Source organism: Erpetoichthys calabaricus, chromosome 10 (genome assembly GCF_900747795.2).
Source record: "Erpetoichthys calabaricus chromosome 10, fErpCal1.3, whole genome shotgun sequence".
NCBI lineage: Eukaryota > Metazoa > Chordata > Cladistia > Polypteriformes > Polypteridae > Erpetoichthys > Erpetoichthys calabaricus.
In genome coordinates, this window is record NC_041403.2 from 67136816 (window position 1) to 67151598 (window position 14783).

Sequence of the window (14783 nt, forward strand, 5' to 3'; positions counted from 1 at the left end):
TAGACACCATATGGAAACTTACACATTAGTGGCTGCTCAATGAGGCCTGATACTTGGGCTCCATCTCGCTGGCTTAATGTTTTGACTTAGCAAGTCCTCTGGGACACTTATATTTAATAAACAGCAGACAACAAAAAGTTTTTCGGGGCTATAAGGAAGAATAGTCCGCACATTGTAGAGGTCATTTAACACAATTACCAAAGCTCAAGGAGCTACACTAACTTGAAGTCAAGAAACAAAGCTAAATCAAGATCAGAATCAAAACCTAAATTTATGCATGGCCTGAGCACAAGTCTATTGAGAAGCCTTCCCTTTCTTTTCTGTTTAAAGTGTGTGGCCATCTTTTATAAACAACAACAACATTTATTTATATAGCACATTTTCTTACAAACAATGTAGGTCAAAGTGTTTTTCCAAGACGTCAATTAAAAATTACAGGAATAAAAACAATTAAGATTAGGCAATAATATTAAAGAATAAGTAACAAAAAATGGTAAGGTCAGATGGCCGGGAAGACAGGAAAAACCAAAAAAAAAGACTCGCTAGGCTCGAGAAAAAACAAAATTTGCAGGGTTTCCAAGGCCAAAAGACTGCCCAGCCCCCACTGAGGAGAACAACATGCCTCATGTTTTTAAATAAAAATGGCGCAACTCGGGCATCACAAAGACCTTGTCTGAGCTTCAGGAAAATAATCAGGAAGGGGGGCATTCAACTTACTTCTGTTACTACTATATTAAAAATTCAATTCAACTGAGTTTATTTTGTATGGCACTCTTCACTGAGCGCAGACACACAGTACTATGATAAGTTCTCAGGTACAATATAAATATAAATTCTGCAAATTACTAATTACACAGTGATAACATATAAAGGCATACATTTGTTTAAACAGACAGAAAAACAAAAAAATGACTAATTACACAATGATTACACTTAAAGATATACATTTGCTTAAACAGATAGGAAAACAAAAAAACAGTTTGAACTGATTAACACAAATGGAACCCAGCAATATCTGTCCATTATTATGTTCAGTTGAAAATAAAGGAAAAGAAAATGAAAACCCCAGTCAGCAGCCATTACTGGAGAAAATAAACTTCTGGAGGTTCATCAGTCAGTTATAACAGACAAAGAGTCAAGCACAGTCAGAGTCCTGTAAACCTCGGCCAACTGGCCTCCCACCCCCTTCTGAGCATTCTACAGTAGATTCTGTTCTGGGTGTGATGTCAGAATCTTTCCAATCCATACAAAGGTGCAGTTATTATTCAAAGGAAGACTGGTGAAACATGTTTTTAATTCTTAAGAATCAGGGGTCATGGAGCTCCATAGTCTATTACAAAAGCATTGGCAGCAAGTTAAGAATGAATCTTACAAGGGATGTCAATCTATTGCAGAGAATACTTACACACAAAGTCACACTGGATCAATTTTGAAGTGTTAATAAGTCTAACAAAAAAATTCTTGTGATAATGGAAGAAGGATGAGAATCCTCCTGAGATGACTTCACCTAGACAAGGTCATTTGTGAGGCAGTAGTGGTACCCACTATGCCACCATATCAGTCCATTTATTAAAATATTGCTCTATCATTGAATGGATACCGAGAACCCCTTATATAACGGATTATCACTGATATAATGTTCTTATCTTTGCTTCCTGCTTATATTTCCAACAATTTAACATTATTGACAGTCAAGTGAATTAAAATAAAGCAACAAAAAGGTAGGCAGTGAAAAGACTGCTAATCAGGCAAAATTTATGAATGCAGTTAATGTCTTCTTGAATTTCAAATAGAAACAAAAGTACCATTTTATTAATTTCCGAGACAGTTACCAGTAAACTAGAGCAAGCTGTTTGTTTAAGTGAGAAATTCAGTGAGCAACAACGCTGACATTAAATAAAGAAATAAAACCTTGAAACCTCTGAAGCCGTCAAGGACCAAGACTGCCCACCCTGCCTGAGCCACTGTACCACACTTCATGTGTGATTATAAATTTAATTGGTAGATAGAGAACCTTTGCTGCTTGAAGCATTAGTGAGACTTGATTTGTAACTTTTTCAAAATCCTTTCTAAAATATATGAAACCAGTAATGGCACACTGAACGATATACACTTGACTTGAGCATTCATAGTTTTCATATTCTTTGTCTGTACGTTTATCATTTGTTTGCTCAGAGGTTGATGCGCTTGCTGCTTTCTGAGCAGCTCTTCTTTTCTCCCCCCTAGCGGCCCACTTCTTCTCTTCTTTCATCAGCATCTTTTTGCATTAAAACTGATTAAGTCAGTGTTTGTGTTGCAATTACTTAGTACGTTTTCCTTAATGTTTCACTTAAGCTGGAACTTTAGTCTTCAATCTGCCTCAGGAATGATTTAAGATATGAAGAGGTAGGGGAAGTGACGGCGAAGGTGGTAGAGAATGAGAACGGCGCCCATACGCATGGACCGAACGGCCGCCCTGCTGGCCGCTGCTGAGAGTTGATTCTACAATAAAATAAAATAAAAATAAAAAGAGGAATAAACTTGGAGGTCAATCATCACCCCGAAAGCGGATAGTAGACGTCACATAGTATATGTGTACCAAATTTCAGGTCAATAGTTCAAACGGTTTGTGAGCTACAGGTGATTTAAAATCTTGGACAGACAAACGGACAGCCATAGTAGTGTATCTCTCTATTATAAAAAAAAAATCCTGGAAAGCAAAAGCAAGGCTACGATACGTGATCTTCTCAGAAGTTCTCGGAAGACATTTAAAAGACCCGCGAGACAAAAGAGACTTGCCACTGAGCGGCTCGCAGGGACCGTAAACATGTGACTTGGTGCCAAGAGATTGTCCCAGGGACGTCTCGCAAGGACGTGGAACATGAGATTCTTGCAAGACACGCCCTACTTACAAAAGATGTTATATTACAGCGCACCCATCAAAAAACACTCAGTGGCATAGAAGCATGTAGTACGCACAGATCATGTGCTCTCAGCACATATAAAGCGTATAAGGACAATACGGAGAATAGAGACCCAAATGCGTTGGAGAGAAAAAAAAGGCAGATAAGAGATTATGACAGCAGTGGAATTCCAATGGCTCAAACAAATGATGGTGTGATACACATGCAGAGAAAAGTACAGAATATGAAAGAAGTAAAATTCGAAAGTATTGTATTGCCAGGTTGAGGGCTTTTTGGTGTTAAGTGACTGTTAGGTCCAATTGAGGGAGGGCGGAGTACAGCACGGAAGACTGATAGTGGGGTATTGATTGATGCGGTAAGGGGGGGCGTTGGAGAGGGTGCTATAAAGTTGTGTTTGGGGTTAGGAAGTCAGCGATTCTTCAAGTAAAACTTTTGTGACATTTTATCATATCAGTCACTACAGTATCAAAGAAAAGATAGAAAAGATCGCATTACCGCAAACAAAAGGTGATTAATCATCAGAACCAGGTGTAATTAAAAAAACAGCAGGACAAATCGAGGTCAGAAATAAAAGTCAAAGAGTAGACAACAAAGTCTTTTCGCATTCGCATCATTCAATGCACAAAATGTGGATTTACACAATAATGGACCATACTCTATGAGAATCTGTGGTCCCGGAACAGTTAAAAGAACGACAAGTTAAATTTCAAAGAATACACAATTCGGTCAGGTGTATATTGATGATCACGGAGAAGCAATGCAAATTTTAACAGGCAAAAAGAAAGGTAATGTATATATTCCGCAAATAACATTACACACCAAAGGAAATTGTGATATACCATTCATATTAAAATGTTTACAGTTTACCGTGACAATAGCTTTTGCTATGACAATCAATAAATCACAGGGACAAGCATTAGAAAAAGTCGGATTATTTATTAGAGAAAACAGAAACAATATTCACTCACGGGCAGTTATACGTTGCGTTTTCACAATGTGTCTCCAGAAAATATTGTTTTTAATGAAGCTTTAAAGTAAAAGTGCAAATAATGAAATTGAAACAATTCCAAAGAAAAAAAAAATTTTAATTGTATATCTGATTAACCAAACACAGGGGTTGGCGAGCAAAGTGAGCAGGGGGCGAAGCCTCCTAGTTTTATAAGAAGATGAGGGTATTCAAAAACAAAGCATATATTTTCTACTTCAGTTTAACCTGAATTTTAAAACATGTCACAGCTCTGCTATGGCAGTTCTATTAATAACAGTTCCACCCACATGGTGCCTGATTGCTTCAAGTTTTCATAATACAAATCGAAGGGCTTCTTCTTTTGAAAGGCACATGGAAAATTGAAATTTCCAAATGTTCTACTAAATTAAACTGTTCAAACTAAACCTACTTTATAATTCTTTGAGCTGCTGAATTTTCTCTCTGTTGCTAATACCTTTGTGATGACTGCTATTGGCATCATAATATTATGTAACTATTTGTTAAAACAATGGCCATGTGACTAAGAAAAAGAGAATTGAATGCTCTAACTGATCAAATATACTTTTAATTTTTGTTGTGATTGTAAGTAAAAAAAATCAATATTTTTAGAAAAATGCAAAACTGAAAACATGGACATGTATGATTATATGTGTGAGTAGGTCTCCTAAGAAGCCTTTAATTGTGCTGTGATTCTCAATAATCCATGAGAAAATACTGAGATATTTTTAATAGCCAACATTTTACCCTTTAATTGGTTAATCAATTCACGTTAGTTGTCTTTTGATTCCACTCTACAGGATTTTAGTCAGACCAAGAAAAAAAATGAATGCTCAGTTGAGGCCATATGACAGGTGGCGCAGTGGTAGTGCTGATGCTTTGCAGTAAGGAGACTGTGGAAGATTGTGGGTTCGCTTCCCGGTTCCTCCCTGTGTGGATAGCGCTTTGAGTACTGAGAAAAGCGCTATATAAATGTAATGAATTATTATTATTATTATTATTACATATAGCATAACATAACGTTTTCAAACCCACTTAATCCAATTGAGGGTGGGGAGGAGCCTTTGTCACTCAAATCATTCAATTAGCTAAAAGCAAGAAACGGCAAACTACTGTATGCAAATCTTGGTGTGGAGAGCTCTGAGGCACGGCATCTCTCCTGTATGACATAAAAGAACAGAACATGACTCAGTGAGCAGGATCATGGTGCTGGCAAGTAGATTGGAATCATAGCTGTGTGACCATCTGGGTTACAAGACAGCAGGACTCGTGACTTGGATCAGCAAGAAGAAAGGTCTGAGTACCTGATTGCTGGAGAACATACACAATGCTGGTGGTCATGAATGCCGAAGTGACACTAATACCCCACAGCATGATGTACCACCAAAGGACTAGATCTAGAAACATTGTGCATCCCATGGCCGGGATAGTGGACATGTTTTTAGCTGGAGTTTTATTTTTATTTAAATAAATTTCAAGATTAATTGAACTGACATTTGAATTTTTGTGTTCCTTTCCTGTATATATTTATATATATATATATATATATATATATATATATATATATATATATATATATAAATATATATATATATAGTAGGTGGCACATGGGATGGATGGGCATCCCGTCAAGGAGTCAAGAGGATCCCTTACCCGGATGGGAGGCCCAGAGTGAACATAAAGGCATCCCGGCCAAGAGAGGGAAGGCTGTCGCACCCAGACAAGGCTGCCCTAATGGATGGACAGACATCCCAAGCAGAGGGGAAGATTCCCTACCTGGGCAGGAAGCCCCAAGCAGATACAAAGGTGTCCCGACCAGAAATATTTGTGGTACGTTCCCTGACACGACAAATGGGAAGGACAGGGAAGAACTCTCTCTGGAGACGGTTTATTCGCCCAGGACTCTAGGTGGCAGTGGCCCCGATTCCATCACTCTCTCTTTATACATACTGTATATATATATATATATATATATATATATATATATATATATATATATATATATATATATATGAGAGGGTCAACTTCTGGGCTCATAAAAGTTAAGCGCTACCATGCCAGGACACAAGGGGGCACTGTCGCTGACAGCATCATCTTTTTCCTCCCACAGATCTGAGGGCAACTGACTCTATTCCTTCCTGTCCTAGGACCATAAGATCAAGCCATCCCCAAAAGGTGGCATCTCATTTGAGAAAGAGACGACCATTGGATGGAGCTCCAACCTGAGTCTTGACTACTCTTCAACTTTTATTCTGGAGGCCTTACTGCCTGATCTTTATATTCCTGAGTTTGCGCCAGCATGTGCCTGTTTACTTTGTTGCCTGGCCAATGCCGTTATTAAAAGGGGCAACCCCAACATTTATTTTGGATTTGTGTATGCTCTTGCTTGACTATTAATACAGTGGTTCCCAAACTTGTTGCTGGGGAGCCCATGGAGCTGCAGGTTTTTAATCCAACCAACTTCTGTTTTTAATTGGACTAATGTAGCCTAATTAAGTAAGCTCTTATTACCCAGTTTCTGTGTTTTGGGGTCAATGAAGAAATTACAAAAGTGTGTTAAAACAATTTAGTTAAAGTTAAGTTTTTTTTACTTTTTATTTATGTTCATCCTGATTTCCATTCTGCCATTCCATTATTGACTAATTAATGGGCCTAATGCTGAATCAGCAGCAGTCTTTCATCACTTAGTGTTGTTCACTCGGGTGTATGTTTGCTTATTGTTAATTGTCATTATTAAGTTACAATGAAGGGGGTAGCCTACACAGAAAAGGGGAAAAAAATAACAGGAAAACAACAAAAAAGAATTTAGCATTTAAAGCTATAGCAAAAAATAGAAATACAGTTAGGTCCATAAATATTTGGACAGAGACAACTTTTTTCTAATTTTGGTTCTGTACATTACCACAATGAATTTTAAATGAAACATTTCAGATGCAGTTGAAGTGCAGACTTTCAGCTTTAATTCAGTGGGGTGAACAAAACGATTGCATAAAAATGTGAGGCAACTAAAGCATTTTTTAAACACAATCCCTTCATTTCAGGGGCTCAAAAGTAATTGGACAATTGACTCAAAGGCTATTTCATGGGCAGGTATGGGCAAGTCCGTCGTTATGTCATTATCAATTAAGCAGATAAAAGGCCTGGAGTTGATTTGAGGTGTGGTGCTTGCATGTGGAAGATTTTGCTGTGAACAGACAACATGCAGTCAAAGGAGCTCTCCATGCAGGTGAAAGAAGCCATCCTTAAGCTGCGAAAACAGAAAAAAACCCATCTGAGAAATTGCTACAATATTATGAGTGGCAAAATCTACAGTTTGGTACATCCTGAGAAAGAAAGCAAGCACTGGTGAACTCAGCAACGCAAAAAGACCTGGACGTCCACGGAAGACAACAGTGGTGGATGATCGCAGAATCATTTCCATGGTGAAGAGAAACCCCTTCACAACAGCCAACCAAGTGAACAACACTCTCCAGGGGGTAGGCATATTGATATCCAAGTCTACCATAAAGAGAAGACTGCATGAAAGTAAATACAGAGGGTGCACTGCAAGGTGCAAGCCACTCATAATACTCAAGAATAGAAAGGCTAGATTGGACTTTGCTAAAGAACATCTAAAAAAAGACAGCACAGTTCTGGAAAAACATTCTTTGGACAGTTGAAAACAAGATCAACCTCTACCAGAATGATGGCAAGAAAAAAGTATGGAGAAGGCGTGGAACAGCTCATTATCCAAAGCATACCACATCATCTGTAAAACATGGTGGAGGCAGTGTGATGGCTTGGGCGTGCATGGCTGCCAGTGGCACTGGGACACTAGTGTTTATTGATGATGTGACACAGGACAGAAGCAGCCGAATGAATTTTGAGGTGTTCAGAGACATACTGTCTGCTCAAATCCAGCTAAATGCAGTCCAATTGATTGGGCGGCGTTTCATGATACAGATGGACAATGACCCAAAACATACAGCCATAGCAACCCAGGAGTTTATTAAAGCAAAGAAGTGGAAAATTCTTGAATGGCCAAGTCAGTCACCTGATCTTAACCCAATTGAGCATGCATTTCACTTGTTGAACACTAAACTTTGCACAGAAAGACCCACAAACAAACAGTAACTGAAAGCCGGTGCAGTAAAGGCCTGGCAGAGCATTAAAAAGGAGGAAACCCAGCATCTGGTGATGTCCATGAGTTCAAGACTTCAGGCCGTCATTGCCAGCAAAGGGTTTTCAACCAAGTATTAGAAATGAACATTTTATTTCCAGTTATTTAATTTGGCCAATTACTTTTGAGCCCCTGAAATGAAGGGATTGTGTTAAAAAAATGCTTTAGTTGCCTCACATTTTTATGCAATCGTTTTGTTCACCCCACTGAATTAAAGCTGAAAGTCTGCACTTCAACTGCATCTGAGTTGTTTCATTTAAAATTCATTGTGGTAATGTACAGAACCAAAATTAGAAAAAAGTTGTCTCTGTCCAAATATTTATGGACCTAACTGTATTTCTAAATGTCTTATAATGTAGAAATTCTGCTGTGCTTTTCTTAACGCAGAGTAAGGGAACAGAGGGGAAAAAACCCCAGCTGACTAAATAAGATTAATTATTTTCAATTATCATTTATTGTGAATCTGGTTGGAACAAAATCCTGCAGCTACAGTGGGTCCCTAGGACCGAGTTTGGGAAACACTGCTATAATATATACATGGCATTTGTTGTGAACTAGGAAGTTCCTCCAAACAAAGTCCCAAATAATGTTACAAAAAAGCCCCACAAGTGGAAGGGTCTGTCAACCTTTGGCTTGTATAAAAATGGGGCAAGCAAACATTTTTATAAAATGAAAAGTTTATAACACAAAAATGCTCTGTAGGAAAAAGCTCTGTGGAGCACAAAAGGCACAGAAACATTTGCCTTCAAAAATAGGCAATCCAATAGCAAACAAATCTAAAATGCACATTTCCAAAGAAAGGTTCAAAAAACAGAGCAAATAAATAAATACACTAAAATAATCAAAAGAGAGCTGAGTCTAACCCAGCATATAAACACAATGTACTGCAAGGGACTGAATGTTCACTCAGGTTTTATAGGGTTGAAGGCAGTCCTGTGATGGTGATGGACAAGAGTCCCCACCTCTTGAGGAACTACCCACAAAATACACATGAAACATAGTAGAAGCATGGATACATAAAAAAAATTAAATATACAAAAGTAATAAAAACATAAAATAATGCAAATAATAATCATAAATAAAAATATTAACAAAACCAAATGAACCAAACATGAGCAAAAAAGACATAAAAAACAAATTTCAACACCAATCAAGGAAGGAACCCTGGCTGAAACATAATAATAATAACAAGAAAACCCTGAACAAATAACATAATGTGTGGTATAAACAAATGTTCTTGGGCATCTGGACAGAAACATTGACTTGACCTGCTGTTGTACATATGAGCTGGGTGAGTATTTTGTGGCGGACGCTATGAAGACACAGAGGTTAAGAGAGAATAAGCCCTCTCAGTTGATAACCACATCTCCAGTTCCCTTGTTATTTTGGACAACAATTAATGACATCACTGCTGAGCAGTCAATCAGTCCTGCCCATTGTAATCATTCATGATATACGGACAGGAAGGAGGCTGTCATTTTGTACATCACTCCCATGAGGAACAGCTAACATGGGCACCTGAATTATGGTCTGTTATTTCAACTGCTCTTTGACAACTTATGTTTTTGATTATGGCAAAGAAATGGGGATCCTCTTTGTAGCCTCAATCTTTCACATTGTTTGTCTCGTTAAATTTAATACTGTACTAGAGGGCTCCGCCCCCTGCTTGCTTCGCTCGCCCACCCCCGTGTTTGGTTTACCGGATATACAATACAGTACAATTTATTTTTGTATAGCTCAAAATCACACAAGAAGTGCCGCAATGGGCTTTAACAGGCCCTGCCTCTTGACAGCCCCCCAGCCATGACCCTCTAAGAAGACCAGAAAAAACTCCCCAAAACAAACCCTTGTAGGGAAAAAATGGAAGAAACCTTGGGAAAGGCAGTTCAAAGAGAGACCCCTTTCCAGGTAGGTTGGGCGTGCAGTGGGTGTCAAAAAGAAGGGGGTCAATACAATACAATACACAGAACAGAATAAATCCTCAATACAGTATTAGAAGTACGGAGTAGAATTTCACATTAGATGATATCACATAATATGATTTGGATTTGTTTTAAGTCCTGGAGACCTCATTCATCAAGCTGCCTCCCCCATTTTGCCATTCCCACATCCCCAGTCATCAGGGATGACTTTACCTTAGGCAGGCAATCTACAATTTAAAGAGATTGTTTTTATCTTGGGAATTGTTACATATGCATTATTTTCAGTTTTACTTTAAAAACTTTTGTAAAAACAATACTTGTCCTTTATTTTCGGCCAAGTGCGTGGTTACATCTCTTTCTTGCCAGACGTATAATGCTGCTCATGTTGTGAAGGGGGGGGGGTGCGGCTGAACGCACCCTAAGGGTATGCCTTTGGATCATTTGCTGTCTTTTTGCTGCTTGCGAGCTGTCTCTTCTGCCTGTCGCATGTCGTTGTTTTAAGAGCTGGGAACACATGATGCTTGTCTGCCAAAAGCAATCCAACAACTGCTTGGTTAGAGGTCTGTGGACTCCTTTTAAATGATGGCTCACTGCCTGGTCTCGCGTGACGTTGTAAATACAATCCTTTTCCTTTATTTCTGGCCCCGGGTGTGGTTAAACTCTTTCTTGCAGGACATATAACGCTGCTCGCGTTGTCGGCGGGGGGACTGCTGTCGTGCTGCCCTTCGATCTTTTTAAAGCCTGTACAGCCACTGTCATTTTTGCTACAGCCCTGGGACAATCTCTTGGCACCAAGTCTCATGTTTACGGTCCCTGCGAGATGCACCGTGGCAAATCTCGCAGGTCTTTTAAATGTCTTTCGAGAAGATCACGTATCGTAGCCTTGTTTTTGCTTCCAAGAAGATTTTTTTTTTATAAATAGAGAGATACATTCATACATTTATTGGCTTCACACTCCCTTGTAACTTCCATGCAGCCTCTTGAACCTGCAGCCATAGATAGTCATAATCAAGATGAGCCAGGCCAATGAGGACATACACTTACAGCAAGGGGTAGGTGCATGAAGTGAACAGTGCTTTTATTAAATCAACCAATCAAAACAAATCTTCTCAAACATATCTAGATAAACAAAGTTAAAATCTGCAGCAAGTAAAATCTTTTAAAAATGCACAGTCAAAGATGTATAATCTCTGGTGCCTCCTTCTAAGAACAGATGTCTTCCGCAGAGATCTCTCAGCATAAGGAGACATCCTGTTGACAGACACAGCCTCCTCTCTATCCAGGCTCGTGTCCCTGCTGGGCACAGGCACCCCACCAGGCTCCCTCTCTGAACTGAACCTTGCTCCCCTTGTCTCCTGCTACCGCTCCTGGATTTATGTGGGAGCCTGCTATGAGGATTGGGTCATTCCATCTATGGCCATGTTCAGCTGGAGTAGACCCTCTTCAGCTCCCTTGAGCATTTGCCCTGTGCTCCCTTGGGGCTGCCTGACTCAATCCACCTGCACACTGCTTACATGTCTGCTGCCTCCATCATCCCTTCCTTCAACCTCCACCTTTCTTTATTGCTCCTGATCATTCTCTCTCACTCATTCATCCTGGGCTCACTTTTCCTTTATCTCCTTTGTCCAATGCAGGTTCTTTTTAACACTCCTACGTAACTGGGTGCATTTGCATAACTGAGGTGTCTGACTGATCCACCCACCTCTGCAAGTGTATGCCGCAGGATTGGCCAGGTATCCCAAATAACCAGGGAATGGAGCGGGCCTGCTAACAGCCTTATCTGATTTGAGTCCTGCACCTTTATTTATTTAAAATTATACCATCACCACGGACCACTCATCAAAGTCCAGTTAATACATTTTTATTGATTAAAGGGTATTGTGTATTAAATAAACCATGCAAAAATAGCATTATACCTCTTCATTTTTGTACATAAAATGATAGCATATTTGCAGGTGATTGCAGTGGTCAAGGAGACCTTTCTGAGCTCCATTTTTGTTAGTAATTTTGGGGAAAAAAAAACTCTAAACAAAACAAAGTTGTAATTCTGATGTTACAAGTAGGAAAACCACTAAGAAGGCGAAGAGAATGTTAAGTTACATAGCACAATGTGTGGAGTACAAGTCCAAGGAGGTCATGCTGAAGCATTATAACACACTTGTGAGGCGTCATCTGGAGTACTGTGTGCAGTTTGGGTCTCCAGGCTACAAAAAGGACACAGCAGCGCTAGAAAAGGTCAAGAGAAGAGCAACTAGGCTCATTCCAGGGCTACAGGGTGTGAATTATGAGATTAGAATGAAAAGAGATTAGATTAAAAGAGCTCAGCCTTTTCATTTTAAGCAAAAAGGTAATTAAAATGAGACACGATTGAAGTGTTTAAAATTATGAAGGGACTTACTGCAGTGGATCAAGACTGTTATTTTAAAATGAGTTAATCAAGAACACAGGGACACTTTTGGAAACTTGTTAAGGGTAAATTTCACACAAACATCAGGAATTTTTTCTTTACACAAGGAATGATAGACACTTGAAATAAGCTACCAAGTAGTGTGGTTGACAGTAAGACTTTAGAGACTTTCAAAAATAGACTTGATATTATTTGGAAGACTTAAGAGGATAGGACTGGCAAGCTTTTTTGGGCTGAATAGCCTGTTCTTGTCAAGATCATTCGAATGTTCTCATAAACACAAGAATGCAGAATACTGTAATTGGATGGGAACCTTGTGGCACCTTCCACAGCCATAATAACACCAAGGAGGCAAAAAGATTAAAAAAAAAAGCTTTTATAAAAGAAATTGAACTATGGGCCATAGTGAACATATGCAGAAATACATGTAACCAAGTAAACAGACAACCCAAGAAACACACACATGATCTTGTTCTTGATTACTGTATGATAGGTAAGCTTCTCTGATTGACCCTGCAGGAACTGCAGGAATGCATCTCCAGTACAAACTGGGATGTGCTGATATCCTCACAGTCACTGAATGAGGCCACTTACACTGTCAGCGAATATATGAAATTTTGTGAGTCTATGATCATTAAGGAAAAAACCGTCAAGTTGTACCCAAACAGTAAGCCATGGATCACTAAAGAGGTTAAAGCATTACTATTGGAAAAGCAACATGCACATCAAGAAAATAAGATAGAAGATAAGCGAATTTTACAGCAAAGGATTAACAGGTTAATTAAACAAAATAAAAAAATGTATGGGGAAAAAAATCAAGAGGTGGTTTAATGATAACAATCCAAAGCAGGTCTGGAAGGGACTAAAAACAATTACAGGACTGGGCTCTAAAAAGAATGTGAATTTTCCAGCTGACAAAGACCACAAGCTTTTAGCAGATGAACTGAATAACTTTTTTGCCAGATTTGAAACAAGTGATTTCAGCACCCAAAATACAGAAATAAAGGAGATGCTTTATAAAAATACCAGAAATTCTGCTGTGATGGGGTTCAGTTTAACTGAAGTGGAGAAAAGCTTGCGGCAGGCCAAAACAAACAGTGCAGTGGGACCAGACGGCATATCAGGTCGGCTCTTAAAGTCTTGCTCTATGCAGCTCTCTCCAGTTTTTCATTTGCTTTTTAACTGGTCTCTGACCTGTGGTATTGTACCTAATCTGTGGAAACAATCAATCATTACCCCTGTATCTAAGGTTTCTAGGCCAAGCTGTTTAAATGACTACAGACCAGTGGCACTTACATCTATTCCAATAGTACTAGGGTGTTGTACAGTGTTATCCATTATGAATGTAGAGAAAAGCCAAGCAAAATGACACCTTTTATTGGCTAACTAAAAAGATTACAATATGCAAGCTTTCGAGGCAACTCAGGCCCCTTCTTCAGGCAAGACGCTTGGCTTTTCATCTATTCCAATGAAATGCTTTGAACATTTGGTGAAAAACATTTTAATGAAAGAGACAAAGTTTTTTCAAGACAACAATCAATTTGCTTATTATGCAAACAGAAGTGTGGAAGATGCTCTGCTTGTTATCTTACATCAAATCTACACCTTTCTTGATCAGCCTGGTTCATATGTCAGAGCACTATTTTTGGATTTTTCTTCAGCGTTCAATACTATACAGCCTCATATACTGATTGGGAAATTGAACAGTATGAATGTAAACCCATTTATTACACTATGGATTCAGAACTTTCTTTTAAACCGCTCACAGACAGTTAAAGTTCAGGACACTTTTTTCAATAGTTATTCATTCAAACACAGGAAGTCCGCAGGGGTCTTATCACCATTACTGTTTACTCTGTACACAAGTGACCTGAGACTGAACAATGACCACTGCTCCATTATCAAGTAGATAGATAGATAGATAGATAGATAGATAGATAGATAGATAGATAGATAGATAGATAGATAGATAGATAGATAGATAGATAGATAGATAGATAGATAGATAGATAGATAGATAGATAGATAGATAGATAGATAGATAGATAGATAGATAGATAGATAGATAGATAGATAGATACTTTATTAATCCCAAGGGGAAATTCACATACTCCAGCAGCACCTTACTGATACAAAAAACAATATTAAATTAAAGATTGATAATAGTATGCGGATGACACCATGATCATAGGACGCATATCTGGGGAGGATGAAAGCCACTATCTAAATCAAGTGGACTGTATGGTAAACTGGTGCAATAAAAACTCTCTCACTCTGAATGTAAAAAAGACCAAAGAAATTATATTTGATTTTATGAGACAGAAATCTGTATGTTCACCTATTGTAGTTCTGGGAGAGGAGGTAGAAATAGTGACTGAATATAAATACTTAGGAACTTACCTAGATA

At 38.6% G+C, this 14783-nt stretch overlaps 1 protein-coding gene across 1 annotated transcript in view; it reads right to left on the reverse strand.

Moving 5' to 3' along the window:
* The window catches only part of pde4dip (phosphodiesterase 4D interacting protein), a 264076-nt gene that overhangs the window by 236441 nt on the left and 12852 nt on the right, over nt 1-14783 (reverse strand). The gene's annotated exons all lie outside the window — the stretch shown is intronic.